This window comes from Pipistrellus hanaki, assembly GCF_964339955.1.
Source record: "Pipistrellus hanaki genome assembly, chromosome: 9".
Classification (NCBI taxonomy): Eukaryota; Metazoa; Chordata; class Mammalia; order Chiroptera; family Vespertilionidae; genus Pipistrellus; species Pipistrellus hanaki.
In genome coordinates, this window is record NC_140511.1 from 6,773,218 (window position 1) to 6,787,853 (window position 14,636).

Consider the following 14,636-nt stretch of genomic DNA (forward strand, 5'->3'; position numbering starts at 1 on the left):
AAGCTAACAGGGCCTGGGCACCAATGAAGCCTTTCCACCAGAGCAGTGTTTCCCAAACTTTTGACATATGTGTACCCCTTCTATAATTTTCGTAACACTGAGTACCCCTCGTACTCATGAGAACGTAGAATTAGGCACAGCTAAGCACGGTGCAGTGCATATCCCCACCAAACTCTTCCCGTACCCCTGGGGGTACGCGTACCACACTTTGGGGAACACTGCACTAGAGAATGGCTCTCCACCTGGCCCCCTATGATTTCCAAATTCATATTTCTTATCTAGTCTCTTCATTTGTGCATGGCCCTTTTCCAGATCCTGAATCCTAGCCGATTGCGGCTTTCACATCTGGCACCTCGAACGACGGACACCTTGAGAAGAAGATTCACCAGAGTGAAAAAAGTAGTTCACAGGAAAGGTGGGAAGAATCACCAAAAATGTGAGAAAAAATTGGCCACGTACAAAGCCTATGCCAGCTTCAAAAGTCAAGATCTGTAAGTGGGTGGGAAAGTCTTTTTTAGCCAGGCTTAATGGGGCAGAATTTGAGTAAAGGGGAGAAACTTTATTTTAGGCTTTTGGCTTGCAAGCTCAAGGATAAAGGAATTAAAGTGTCAGAAGGTATTCTCTTACAGTTTTTGCATATTATTATAGAACATAATCCTTAGTTTCCTGAAGTCGAATGTTGGGAAAGAGTGGTTCATAACTTGGAAAAAGCTCAGCAGCAGGGGAAAAACTTGCCTCCAAATTGTTTTTCCTTGTGAAACATGGTATTGCATTTGCTAGAGCCTTTTAGAGAAACAAAAGAGGATAAACCTCCTCCCCTTGCACCTTCTGCTCCTAAAGAGGAACAAAAAGAAAAACTGGACAAGTGGCCTTTATGCCTCCCTCTACCTCCATGTCCTGATCCTGAAACATTTAATTCGCCACTAGAATCACCTGTGCAAAGAGCTTTCTAAGAAGGATTAAAGGACATGATGGTGGAGCATGGACTTGCTTTTCCTATTATACAGGTAGCTGATCCACACCTCCCAAATCAAATAACAAGACAGCATGAAAAATTTGACTTTAAAATGATAACGGCCTTGCATGAGAGCGTAGTACAAAGTGGTCTTACCACTCCTTTTACCGAAGAAATTATAACTCTCATTTATTAAGTCTTTTCTATGTGTTAATAGCGCTTGTCTGTTGATTATTGTTTTATCTGTCTTTATTGTTTATTGTTAGTTTATTGTGACTTTAATAGAAAAGAAAATAGTGCCTTAACATTAAAGCCACTGAAAGGCAGTAAGTTATCTCTATTACAAAATTTGCCAAAAGAAAATGCCTTGGATAATAATAATTGGCTTTAAAATCTCAAAGTTGTTCAAACATAAATAAATGTAACTAAAATGAAGAATTTGTGGTGAAGCTTTTCAGTAATACTTATAAATATATTAATGATGAAGGGCAAGTCACTCTTCTTGTAAAAGCAGGAGCAACCTTAGATGTTATCTCTAAGGAAGAATGTCACAGTTTTAAAATTCAAGTAGCTATGGCTACGGGCCTGCTCCTTCCTCCCCCTGCCTTTTTGCCAGAAACATAGTTTTCCAAAGTCTTTGGTAACTTAAAACTTTAGAATGTCACTGAACTAAATAATAAAAATGATTAAATATCTAGGTATTTTAAAATGACAAAAATACTGAAATATTAATCTGAGTTTGCCTCATATGAAAAACCAAGAGAATAGAATTGAATCTATTAATTAAATATGTCTTCTACTTTACTGGAAATATATTCTTAAAAATGTAGAAGCATTACTAACCTTAGAAATGCTAAGTATTTAACTTGCCACCTAAAACTTGAGGCTTCTAAAGTTTAAAGTTCAAATTATGTTGGGAAAAATTATATGATTATAATAACAAAATGCATAAAGTATAGAAATTCTCTGGAGAAGTTAATAGTTCAAAATATATTGTAGTTCTTATGTGTACTACATGTGGTAAAATTTCAACCTAGGATATAATATTTTATAGGCCTAATTAAAAAGAATTAATTCTATGATCTGAACCAAATATTTAATATCAATTTTTAAATATTAAAACTGGTTTAAATTTAATTGATATCTTTTAGAATAATTACAAAAGGTGTGTTAATAAATGTCAATCTAAGAAATACTGGCTGTTTAATTTTAAATATCATTGGAAAATTAAGGTTTAAATACTGAATAGTTTTAATAATAGAAGGCAGGACATATATTTTAAAGGAAAAGAAGGAGAAAGTTCTATACAAATAGCTAAAGGTATATACACATTAATGACAAAAAGAATATTAGAGTAAAATGAATTTTTACAGGACATAAAAAGGTTTGAAGACTAATTTGAAAGTATGAAATTTATGAATATCATATATATAACTAGAGGTCTGGTGCATAAAATTCGTGAACAGGAAGGGGTGTCCCTCAGCCCAGCCTGCACCCTCTCCAATCTGAGACCCCTCGAGGGCTGTCTGACTGCCCGTTTAGGCCCAATCCTGGTGGGACTGCTGGCTCCCTAATACTTGCCTGCCTGCCTGCCTGCTGATTGCCCCTAACCACTTCTTCCTGCCAGCCTGATCATCCCCTAACCACTCCCCTGTCAGGCTGATTGATGCCTACCTGCTCCCTTGCTGGCCCAATTGTCCCCAACTGCCCTCCCCTGTAGGCCTGGTTGCCCTAACTGTCCTCCCCTGCAGGCCTGGTCACCCTAACTGCTCTCCCCTGCAGGCATGGGTTCCTCACATTTGCTCTCCCCTGCTGGCCTGATCACCCACAACTTCCCTCCCCTGCCAGCCATCTTGTGGCAGCCATCTGGTGCCTACATGGGGGCAGCCATCTTGTGTGTTGGAGTGAGTCAATTTGCACATTACTCTTTTATTAGATAGGATGAGAAAGAATATAGTTTTGAAAGAGAGAAATGAATATTAAAGTTAACTATTTGCAAAAGTTATAAAAGGGTCATAGAATATCAGGGAAGTTTAAACAAAGGCTAGTAAAGTCCAAAGTAAAATTTGTGTACATATGCAAAGAGCACTAGCCAAAAAGAATGCTGTTTAAAAATAAAATTTAAGAGAGAAGATCAAGATGGCAACTGGCGAGAAGGTAGGGAAGGAGAGAAGTGTGAGAGAGGAGAGTGTGGACGTGTGGTGTGTGTGTATGAGCTAGGGACAGTTAAGATTCTACAGGTCCTCCAAGGGGCTGCCATACCGGGCAGTCTTAGACGGTGGAGCCCTGAGCACAAAGCTAATCACTCCATCTCATGGCATGGAGAGGGATTTGTAGGATCTCAATTACAACATGACAATTGGCCCTACGAAACACACAATGGAAATTAGCTGTTGCATTTAAATATTTTATATACTATAAAGTTGTATAGTCTTAACTATAGCTCAAATAACTCTATTAATATCTTATGGGGAACTCCCAATAAGACAGTATTTGCCACTGCTTTTGTATTTGATCCTTTTGTACTTCTCTCAGGCCCCATCCAGATGTGTCTTAATACAACAAACCATCTATATGAGGTGTCATGCACAGGCTGCACACTATTCCACTGTATTAATTCTACATTCCCAAAAGATTACCTCATGATTTTAAAACAACTGGCATTTGCTTAGTTTTATACTCACCTAACCGAACTTTGGGAATCTCATCAAACCTACCAATTGTTACATGACCTGGTAAAAATCTTAAAATGACAAAAAAAGACTTCTTGGAATGTTAATTACAGACTCTTTGCTCTGGTAGTGTTACTTCTGTAGGAATTACTGCTTCATCCATGATACAATCTGTTCAAACTTCTCAGTTGTGTACAGCAAGCTAAGGAAGACGTAACTAAGACCTTGTCTATACAAAAAAGAATTGACAGCGAGTTTGATGTAGAATTATTGGCACTAAAGTCTACAGTCCTGTGGATGGGTGATAAAATCCACAGCCTTGAGCAAAGAATGTCCTTACCACTGTAAATTTTCCCAGATTTGTGTTACCCCCATTCCCTATAATAGTAACTCACACCTTTGGGAATCAATTTTAAAAATCACCTTCTTGGTGCTTGGGATAAAGGTAATACAACCCTTGATATTTTAGAATTACAACAGCAATTACAACAGAAGTACAATTATCGTACAAACTAATTCCTTAGATGCCAGCCGAGACCGGTTTTGCTCAATGGATAGAGCGTCGGCTTGGGGACTGAAAGGTCCCAGGTTCGATTCCGGTCAAGGGCATGTACCTTGGTTGCGGGCATATCCCCAGTGGGGGGTGTGCAAGAGGCAGCTGATCGATGACTCTCTCTCATCGATGTTTCTAACTCTCTGTCTCTCTCCCTCCCTCTCTGTACAAAATCAATAAAATATATTTTTTAAAAAATTTAATTCCTTAGATGCCTGACAGCAATTTTAAAAGGACAAGAAATTAATCCCTTCCACTGGGTCTCCTTCCATTTGCCTCTTAGCATAACCACTATTGCCTGTCTCATTATTTTTCTTATATGTTACCAGAGGCCCGGTGCACGAAATTTGTGCATGGGGTTGTGTGTGTGTGTGTGCGTGTGTGTGTGTGTGTGTGTGTGTCTCAGCCCAGCCTGCACCCTTTCCAATCTGGGACATTCCTCTAACAATCCAGGACTGCTGGCTCCTAACCACTCACCTGCCTGCCTGCCTGATTGTCCCTAACCACTCCTCTGCCAGCCTGATCGACACCTAACTACTCCCCTGCCAGCCCAATTGCCCCTAACTGCACTCCCTTGCTGGCCTGGTTGCCCCTAACTGTGCTCCCCTGCAGGCCTGGTTGCTCCCAATTGCCCTCCCCTGCTGGCCTGGTCACCCCTAACTGCCCTCCCTTGCCTGCTTGGTAGCCTCTAACTGCCCTTCCCTGCAGGCCTGGGCCCCGCCCAGCTGCCCTCCCCTGCAGGCCTGGTCCTCCCAACTTGTCCTCCCCTGCTGGCCTGGTCCCCCTCAACTGCTCTCCCCTAGTTGCCCCCAACTGCCCTCCTAAACCGGCCCAGTCATCCCTAACTGCACTCACCTGCAAGCCCGATTGGCCCCAACTGCCCTCCCCTGCCAGCCATTTTGTGTCACATGGGGGCAGCCATCTTGTGTGTTGGAGTGATAGTCAATTTGCATGTTACCTCTTTATCATATAGGATTTCTAGTCTGCAGATGCGGAATTAAGAGTCTTGAAAGAACTTGAGCCCTTCAGGCAGCATTCACTTTTCAAGATTAAGGAAACGAAAAGCAGGAGGTGCTGGCAGCTACCCATTGTCACACTATTAGGAAAGTGCAAACAGGAACCACAGAAGGCTGATGGACTAGAGCTTTAGCAAGGGCTAAAGCTATGCACTGATAGTTCTGTCAATACAATGGTGGCTCAAGCAATTTCCTGATCTAACAGTCTCAAAGTGAATCTTTACTAATATTTACTGACCTTTAAGATAGTCTGTCTGCTTCCAGATTGCCTGCCTGACTAATGACATGTGTATCTAGAATTGGATAAAAGCAAACAGGGCCTGGGCCCCAGCGAAGCCCTTCCACTAGAGAATGACTCTCCACCTGGCCCTGAGATTCCACATTCAACAGGTCCTGAACCCTAGCCGGTTCTCTGTAGTAAGCACAGATGGGATGGTCCCCAGGGACCCACAGCATGGACTTCCCGGAGGCTCTTGAGGTGGCTGGCAGTCTCAGGTTGTGTCAGAATCCCAGAGCAAGACTGGGTTGAGTGGCAAGAAGGAGAGGGACGTTTCCCTCCCACAACCAGTGCCGCCTTCCAGGGTGGAGACTCCCTCCACACGGCCACACAGTGGTCTTCTTTAGCCAGATGAGCTCTGTGGGCCTCAGCCCGACACATCCTTAAGACCCACCCACCACAGAGGCCCATCGGGCGGTTGGCCCTGGTGGACATAAAGACTGCTGCCAAGGGGTCTCAGACCTGACACTGTGGCAAGTTTGACTCGGCATCAGCCTGGTGGACACTACTCCCTATCTGACACTCATAGGAACTGATCTCAAGCAACTAGCATGCTGCCAGAGGCTCTGAGGGCTGGGCTCAGGGCAGCCACATGCAGGAATACCCCAGCTGTGGGGGAGCTGTGGAAGCTGGTCTTGCTGCACAGCGAGGTCCTTCTCAAGCACATATAGGCCCAAAGCAGGTACAAACTGTGGGTCTCTTTGTAGCCTAAAGCAGGTAATCCAGGGCCAGTGACAGAATCTAATACTGACCTGCACCGGGTTCCGCCCCCAAATCCCCAGAAGCAGCCTCTATTTTCTGGAAGAAATTTGGGGAGAGAGCCAGCCAAAGACTAAATTGTGGCTTGGGGCAGAGGATCAGAACTGCTGAATTGCTGGGATACCTACCCCTCCTGCTGTGATCCCAGACAAAAGGGGATAATGATGGGTGGAAATCTGAGCAGGTACTGGTCAGTTTACGGCGTGGGGAGTCAGACATTTGACCCAATGGGAGCCAGCTGGTCCAGTCACCAAGAGACTGGAGTGCTAAGGGAAGTTGATTTTTTTTTTTTTTTTTAATCCTCAGCTTAGGGAGAGGAAAGGTGAGAGAGAGAGAGAGAGAGAGAGAGAGAGAGAGAGAGAGAGAGAGTGTGTGTGTGTGAGAGAGAGAGAGAGAAAGAGAGAGAGAGAGAGAGAGAGAGAGAGAGAGAGAGAAGGAGTAAGGGGAAGATGTCAATCAAGAGAGAAACATTCATCAGCTACTTCCTGTATGCACCCCAATGGAGGGTGAACCACAACCTACGAATGTGCCCTGATGAGAATCAAACCCTGCAACCTCATTGGTGCACAGGAGGATGCTCCACCAGCTGAGCAACCTCCTGGCTGGCACTGGCTTTCTCCATCAGTCCTATTTGGTTTGGTGGCATGGGCATCAGGAGAGCTGAGTGATTGTGACTGTCTGCTGGGTGGGCTTCTATCCAGGAAACAGACAAGGGTGTGCTGGGCCCTGCACTGCATTGTGGAAAGCAGACACAGGCACCTCAGAACCAAAGACACACAGGATGTAAGTGAAGGCACAGAAAAATATTCCATGCAAATGAAAATAAAGAAAAAGCTGGGGTTATAATATATACATCTGACAAAACAGACTTCAAAACAAAGGCCATAAAAGAGACAAAAAAGGCCACTACATAATACAAAAAGGATCAACCCAACAAGAGGATATAATCCTTGTAAACATATATGCAACCAATATAGAAATAACTAAATACATAAAATATTTTGGTGGATTTTAAGGGAGAGTTTGACAGTAATCCTATATAATAAATGACTGGTCGCTATAACATGCACTGACCACCAGGGGGCAGACACCCAATGCAGAAGCTGCCCCCTGGCAGGCAGTGTGCTCCCACAGGGGGAGTGCCACTCAGCCAGAAGCTGGGTTCCCAGACTGCAAGAGGGCATAGGCCGGGCTGAGGGTCCCCCAAGTGCACGAATTTTGTGCATTGGGCCTTTAGTACAGTCATAATAGGAGACTTTAACACCTGAATGTCATCAATGGATAGATCTTTCAGACAAAAAAATCAACAAGGTAAAAGAGATCTTAAATGGTACACTAGATCAGATGGATTTAATTGATATTTACAGAACATTTCATCTGCTGCAGAATAAACATTCTTTTCAAGAACACAAGGAACATTCTCAAAAATAGACCATTTGTTAGAACACAAAATAATTCTTAACAAATAAAAGATTGAAATCATATACAGCATCTTCTTGAATCACAATGGCATGACACTAGAAATCAACTGTACTTAAAAAAAAACAAAACATTAAAACACATTGAAATCATATACAGCATCTTCTTGAATCACAATGGCATGACACTAGAAATCAACTGTACTTAAAAAAACCAAAACATTAAAACACATGGAGGCTAAATAGTATGTCATTAAACAATGAATTGGATACTAATAATATCAAACAAAAAATTAAAAATTGCATGAAAATGAATATATAACAACCTAAAACCTATGGGACAGAGTGAAAGCAATCCTGGGAGGGAAGTTAATAACATCACAGGCCTATCTCAAGAATAAAAAAATCTCAAGTAAACAATCTAACACTATATCTGGATAATAAAAAGAACTAAACAAAAATAACTACAAACAAACAACAACAAAAAAAAGAAGAAAAAAAAAAACAAGAAAAGCCCAGAATAAAGGAAAAGAAACAAAAATATCAGAGTGGAAATAAATAAAATAGAGAATAAAATTAAAATACAAAAATCAATAAAACCAAGAGCTAGTTCTTTGAAAAGATAAACAAGATTGATTAATCTTTAGCCAGACTCATCAGGAAACATGCCCTAGCCAGTTTGACTAGAGAATCGGCCTACAGACTGAAGGTTTCCAGGTTCCATTCCAGTCAAGTGCACATGCCTGAGTTGCTGCTCAATCCCCAGAAGGGGGGCGTGCAAGAGACATCACTGAAACACAAAAGATTGTTAGAAAATAATATGAACTATATGACAATAAATAGAACAACCTAGGAGAAATGGACAAATTCCTAAAACATACAATCTTTGAAAACTCAATCAAGAAAAATGTGGAGAGAGAAACCAAGATGGCAGCATAGGTAAACACCTAAACTGCTGCCTTGCACAACAATATCAGAACTACAACTAAAAGACAGAACGGACACCATCCAGAACCACAGAGAGAGGACTGACTGCTGAGTGCATGGGCGGATGAGTGAGTGGCTGGCTTTCTAAAATGGGAGGGAGAAAAAAGCTCCTGACTGTACTGAACTCCAGTTCATGGCGAGTTTCTGGGAACCCAGACTCATTCAGGAAGAAGCTGGACTGTCTGGCACCAGGTGAAACTTGAGGCGGCTTTCTCTCAGAGGTGCTTGAAGCGATCACCAAGGGGCACTGAAACCCAGAGGCCTCATAGGGCAGGATTGATGGGAAGCCATGGCTGTCTGCTCCACCCTGAGACTCTGCTCCATCCAAGCTGTGTGCAGAGGCTTTTACAATTTTGCAAGTCTTGTCTCATAAGGGTGTCTCCATCACAGATGTTCTCCCACTGTAGACACAGGTGATCCTCACAGCAGATTGGCCTGGAGGTCAATTCCTCCTAGTGATACCAACAACAATCAAGACTTAACTACAACAAGGCTATGCACACAGTCCACAAAGGGGTGCACCAAGAGTGTCCACCTCAGGTAACTGGGGAGGCTGAGCTACTGGGCACTATGGGACATCTACCACACAAAGCTCCTCTACCAACTCAGAGAAGCAGCGAAAATGCAGTCACAAAGAAACAGATTACAAATGAAAGAAATAGAGAAAAGCAAACGATTGGATATAGAGTTCAAAACCACGGTTATAAGGTTTTTCAAATTTAGCGAGACCCTCAGGATATGAAAAAGGACCACCTAGAAATTAAATATACACTAACTGAAATAAAAAATATTATACAGAGACCTAACAGCAGACAAGAGGATCACAAGAATCAAGTCAAAGATTTGAAATACCAAGAAGCAAAAAACACTCAACTGGAAAAGCAAAGAGAAAAAAGAATCCAAAAGTTTGAAGATAGTGTAAGGAGCCTCTGGGACAACTTCAAGCGTACCAACATCCAAATTATGGGGGTCCCAGAAGAAGAGAGAAATGAAGATACTGAAAACCTATTTGAAGAAATAATTACTGAAAACTTCCCCCACCTGGTGAAAGAAATAGACTTACAAGTCTAGGAAGCACAAAGAATCACAAACAAAAGAAATCCAAAGAGGACCACACCAAGACATATCATAATTAAAATGTCAAGAGCAAAAGACAAAGAGAGAATATTAAAAAGCAGCAAGAGAGCCAAAACCAGTTTGGCTCAGTGGATAGAGCATCGGTCTGTGGACTGAAAGGTCCTAGGTTCGATTCCGGTCAAGGGCATGTACATTGGTTACGGGCACATCCCCCATGGGGGGTGTGCAGGAGGCAGCTGGTCGATGTTTCTCTCTCATCGATGTTTCTAGCTCTCTATCTTTCTCCCTTCCTCTCTGTGAAAAATCAATAAAATATATATTTTTTAAAAAGCAAGAGAAAAACAGTTACCTATAAGAGAGCATCCATATGATTGTCAGCTGATTTGTCAACAGAAACTATGCAGGCCATATGGGAATGGAAAGAAATATTCAAAGTGATGAATAGGAAGAACCTACAACTAAGATTACTCTACCCAGCAAAGCTATAATTCAGAATTGAAGGTCAGATAAAGAGCTTCACAGATAAGAAAAAGCTAAAGGAGTTCATCACCACCAAACCAATATTTTATGAAATGCTGAAAAGCACTCTTTAAGAAGAGGAAGAAGGAGAAAAAGGTAAAGATAAAAATTATGAACAAATACATGTCAATCAACAAGTGAATCTAAAAATCAAGTGAATAAAAAATCTGATGAACAGAATAAACTGGTGAATATAATAGAATCAGGGGCATAGAAAGGGAGTGGACTGACAATTCTCGGGGGAAAGGGGTGTAGGGGTACACTCGAGAGTGGACAAAAATCATACACCTATGGATGAGGACAGTGTGGGGGGAGGAGGTAAGGGCAGAGGGTGGGGTGGGAACCAGGTGGAGGGGAGCTATGGGGAGGGGGAAAAAGAGGAACAATGGAATAACCTGAACAATAAAGATTTATTAAATTTAAAAAGATATAGTTTTAGAATGTTGTATATGTATATCTATATGTATATGTGTTTATATCTAGATAATACATTAATAATGATGGACTTTGGGGTGATTTAACATTGGTGCTTTTTGCTTGTTTGTATTTTTTATGAATAAACATGATTTTCTTCAATAAAAAAAAAAGAAGGAAAAATCTGGAAACCTGAATAGATGGATAACAACTATTGAAACTGAAGCAATAACCAAAAAACTCCAGCAAACAAAAGTCCTGGACCTGATGGCTTCACAGGCAAATTTAACCAACCTTTCAAAAAAGAAGTAGCACCCATCTTCCTCCACTGTGCCAAAAAGTTCAAGAGGAGGTATGGCTCCCAAGCTCTCTGTGGGAAACCATCATTATTCTAATTCCAAAGACACTGCAGAGAAAGGGAATTATAGTCAAAATCCCTGATGGGCACAGAGGCTAAAATTCCCAAGGAAATATTAGCAAACTGATCCAGCAGTACATTGAAATGATCATATTCAATGGCCAAGTGGGATTTATCCGGGGATACAAGGTTTGTAATACATTCACAAGTCAATAAACATGATGCATCACATAAACAAAATGAAGAATAAAAATCATATAATATCAATAAATGCAGGAAAAACCATTCTACTAAACCCAGTATCCGTTATGATAAAGACGCTCAGTAAAGTGGGAATAGAGGGATCATCCTCAAAGTGATAAGGCCATGTATGACAAACCTATAGACAATATCACATTCAATGGGCAAAAACTAAAACCATCTCCCCTAAGACCAGGAACAAGACAAGGATGTCCGCTTTCACCACTTTTATTCAACATAGCACTGTAAGTCCTAGCCACAGCAATCAGATAAGAAGAAGAAATAAAAGGCATCCAAACTGAAAAGAAGGAAGTCAAATAGTCATTATTTGCAAATGGCATGATATTGTAAACAGGGAACCCTAAAGAACCCATAGAAAATTATTAGATTTAGTAAATGAATTTGGCAAAGTAACAGGTTACAAAGTTAATATTCAGAAGATGGTGGCACTTTTATATTCCAATAATGAACTATCAGACAAGGAAACTAAGAAAACTATCCCATTTACAATTGCCTCAACAACAACAACAAAAAGCCTAGAAATAAATTTAACTAAGGAGGTAAAAGACCTGTATTTAAAAAAGTATAAGATGCTGAAGAAAGAAATTGAACAAAAAATGTAAATAACATTATACACTGTGCTCATAGACAGGGAAAATTAACATCGTTAAAATGTCTATACTACCCAAAGCAATCTATAGATTCAATGCAATTCCTACCACAATACCAATGGTGTGTTTCATAGAACTAGAAAAAAAATAATCCAAAAATTTGTATGGAACCATAATAGCCCTGAATAGGCACAGCAATTTGAAAAAGAACAAAATTGGAGATATCACGCTACCTGATGATTGTAAGCCTGGTACTGGCATAGAAACAGACATAAAGATCATTGGAACCGAATAGGGAGCCCAGAAATAAACCAATGTCTATATAGTCAAAGAATATTTGACAAAGAAAGGAAAAACATACAATGAGATAAAGAACATGTATTCAATAAAGGATGTTGGGAAAATTGCACAGATACATGCAAAAAATTGAAACTAGACCACTTTCTTACAACATACACGAGAATAAACTCTAAATGGATTAAAGACAAATATAAAAACCCCAAACCATAAAACTCCTAGTGTAAACATGGGCAGTAATATCTCTGGTATTTCTTATAGCAATATTTTTTTCTAACATATCTCTTTGGGCAAAAGAAACGAAAGAAAAAGTAAACAACGGGACCACATCAAACTAAAAAAGTTTTGCACAGCAAGAAAAACCATCAGCAAAATAAAAAGACAACCTACTGAATAGCAGAATATATTCAGCAATGAACATATGATAAGGGGTCAATATAAAAGATTTATAAAGAACTCATATCTCAATGCCAAAAAACACAAACAATTCAATTTAAAAATAGGCAAGGGCCTGAATAGACACTTGTCCAAACAGGATGTACAGATGATGGCCAATAGACATTTAAAAAAAGAAGCCCAAAGCCAATAATCACCAGAGAAATGCAAATTAAAACCACAAGACACCATCCACACTTGTCAGAATGGCTATCATCAATAAATCACCAAACAAGTGTTGACAGGGATGTGGAGAAAAGGGAACCCTTGTGCACTGTTGGTATGAATGCAGATTGGTGCAGCCACTATGGAAAGTAATATGGAGGTTTCTCAAACAATTAAAACTACCTCATGATCTGGCAATGCCACTCCTAGGTATATATCCAAAGAATCCCAAAGCACTAATTTGAAAGGACACATGCCCTCCTGTGTCCACTGCAGCATTTTTTATAATACTAGAGGCCCGATGCATGAAATTTATGCAAGAGTAGGCCTTCCTTCCCCCGGCTGTCGGCACCAGCTTCTCTCTGGCACCTGAGACCAGGGCTTCCCTCCAGCTGTCGGCAGGCACCCGAGACCCAGGCTTTCCATGAAGCCCTGGCTTCGTTTGGAAGGTCATCCAGAAGGATGTCTGGTCTAATTAGCATATTGTGCTTTTATGATTATAGATAATAACCAAGATTAGAAGCAACCCAAGCGTCTATCAATAAATGAGTAGTGCGGTACATACACACAATGGAATATTACTTGGCCATAAAAAAGGAGGAAATGTTACCATTTGCATCAGCATGGATGAATCTAGAAGGTATGATGCTAAGTGAAATAGCCAGGGAAAGACAAATACTACATAATTTCCCTTGTGTGTGAAATCTAAAGAGCAAAATAAAGAAACAAAATAGAAACAGACCCATAGATACAGAGAACAGACTGACAATTGCCACAGAGGAGAGGGTTTGGGGGACTAGGTGAAAAAGATGAAGAGATTAAGAAGTATAAATTGTTAGTTATAAAATAGTCATGGGGATGTCAACTATAGCACAGGGAGGATAGTCAATAATTTGTAATAGCTGTGCATGGTGCCAGGTGGGTACTGAAAATATTGGGGCAATACTTTGTAGAGTATGATTGTCTAATCACTATGCTGTACACCTGAAACTGATACAAAGTAATACTGAATGTAAATTATAATGGAAAAATAAAATTAAAAGAATATACTTCTTTTTACATGTACTAAAATAAGTTTTTTTGTTCCATTCTATTAACAGGTTTCTCTACTTTGTTTTAACATGTAGATAGATTTAGGTAGTCCCATGGACTCTGAGAAGAGGATCAAGTGCACTTCTATACTATATCAATGATGAATCTCACTGGAGACTTGGTTTGAATACTTTTTTATATGAATGTATATTAAACTGCTTAGGAATCAAGGCTGATATCAAGTCCATATAGCTTACAACTTTTTAAAACACATTTGACATGGAAATTGATGCTAAACTGTCATACTATAAATTTTTTGTTTCAAGTTAAGTAGTGCGCTTGCTAACAAGCCACAAGAGCTGTTATAACTTTCGCTGCTACACTGACATCCAAAAAACAAAGTGACTCAGACCATCACAGAGTAGCCACAGAATAAGCTGACCTTTTCCAAAGAAATACATATCCTTAATAAAATAGTCCTCGAGTGGGCAGAAGGGAGAAAATGCTTTTGAAAGTTCAAAAAGGGTGAGATGAGATTGGGTTATGGTGCACTAGCCCTGTTCTATGAGTTAACTGGCTAAGAAGAGATCTTATACTGGATTGGTAGATTCTAACCCATGATCTCACCATCAATGAAAGCAGTAAGATTCAAGGGTATATTTTAGTGAAGTACTTAAATTTGTCATTGCAGAACTATCACAATCTATGGCAAGCTACATACTGAAGTAAATGTCTATGGGCATGTCTAAACAGTTTATGTTCAAACCTGTGTTAAAATTTTGCAGACAACATGATGTACTTTATCATCCACAGCCTTAACCATAGTACTTTCTTAAAAGGTTTGAATCAAA

At 40.2% G+C, this 14,636-nt stretch overlaps 1 protein-coding gene across 5 annotated transcripts in view; it reads right to left on the reverse strand.

Moving 5' to 3' along the window:
- Positions 1-14,636, reverse strand: part of ARHGEF12 (Rho guanine nucleotide exchange factor 12) — a 202,163-nt gene that overhangs the window by 23,821 nt on the left and 163,706 nt on the right. The window lies entirely within an intron of this gene.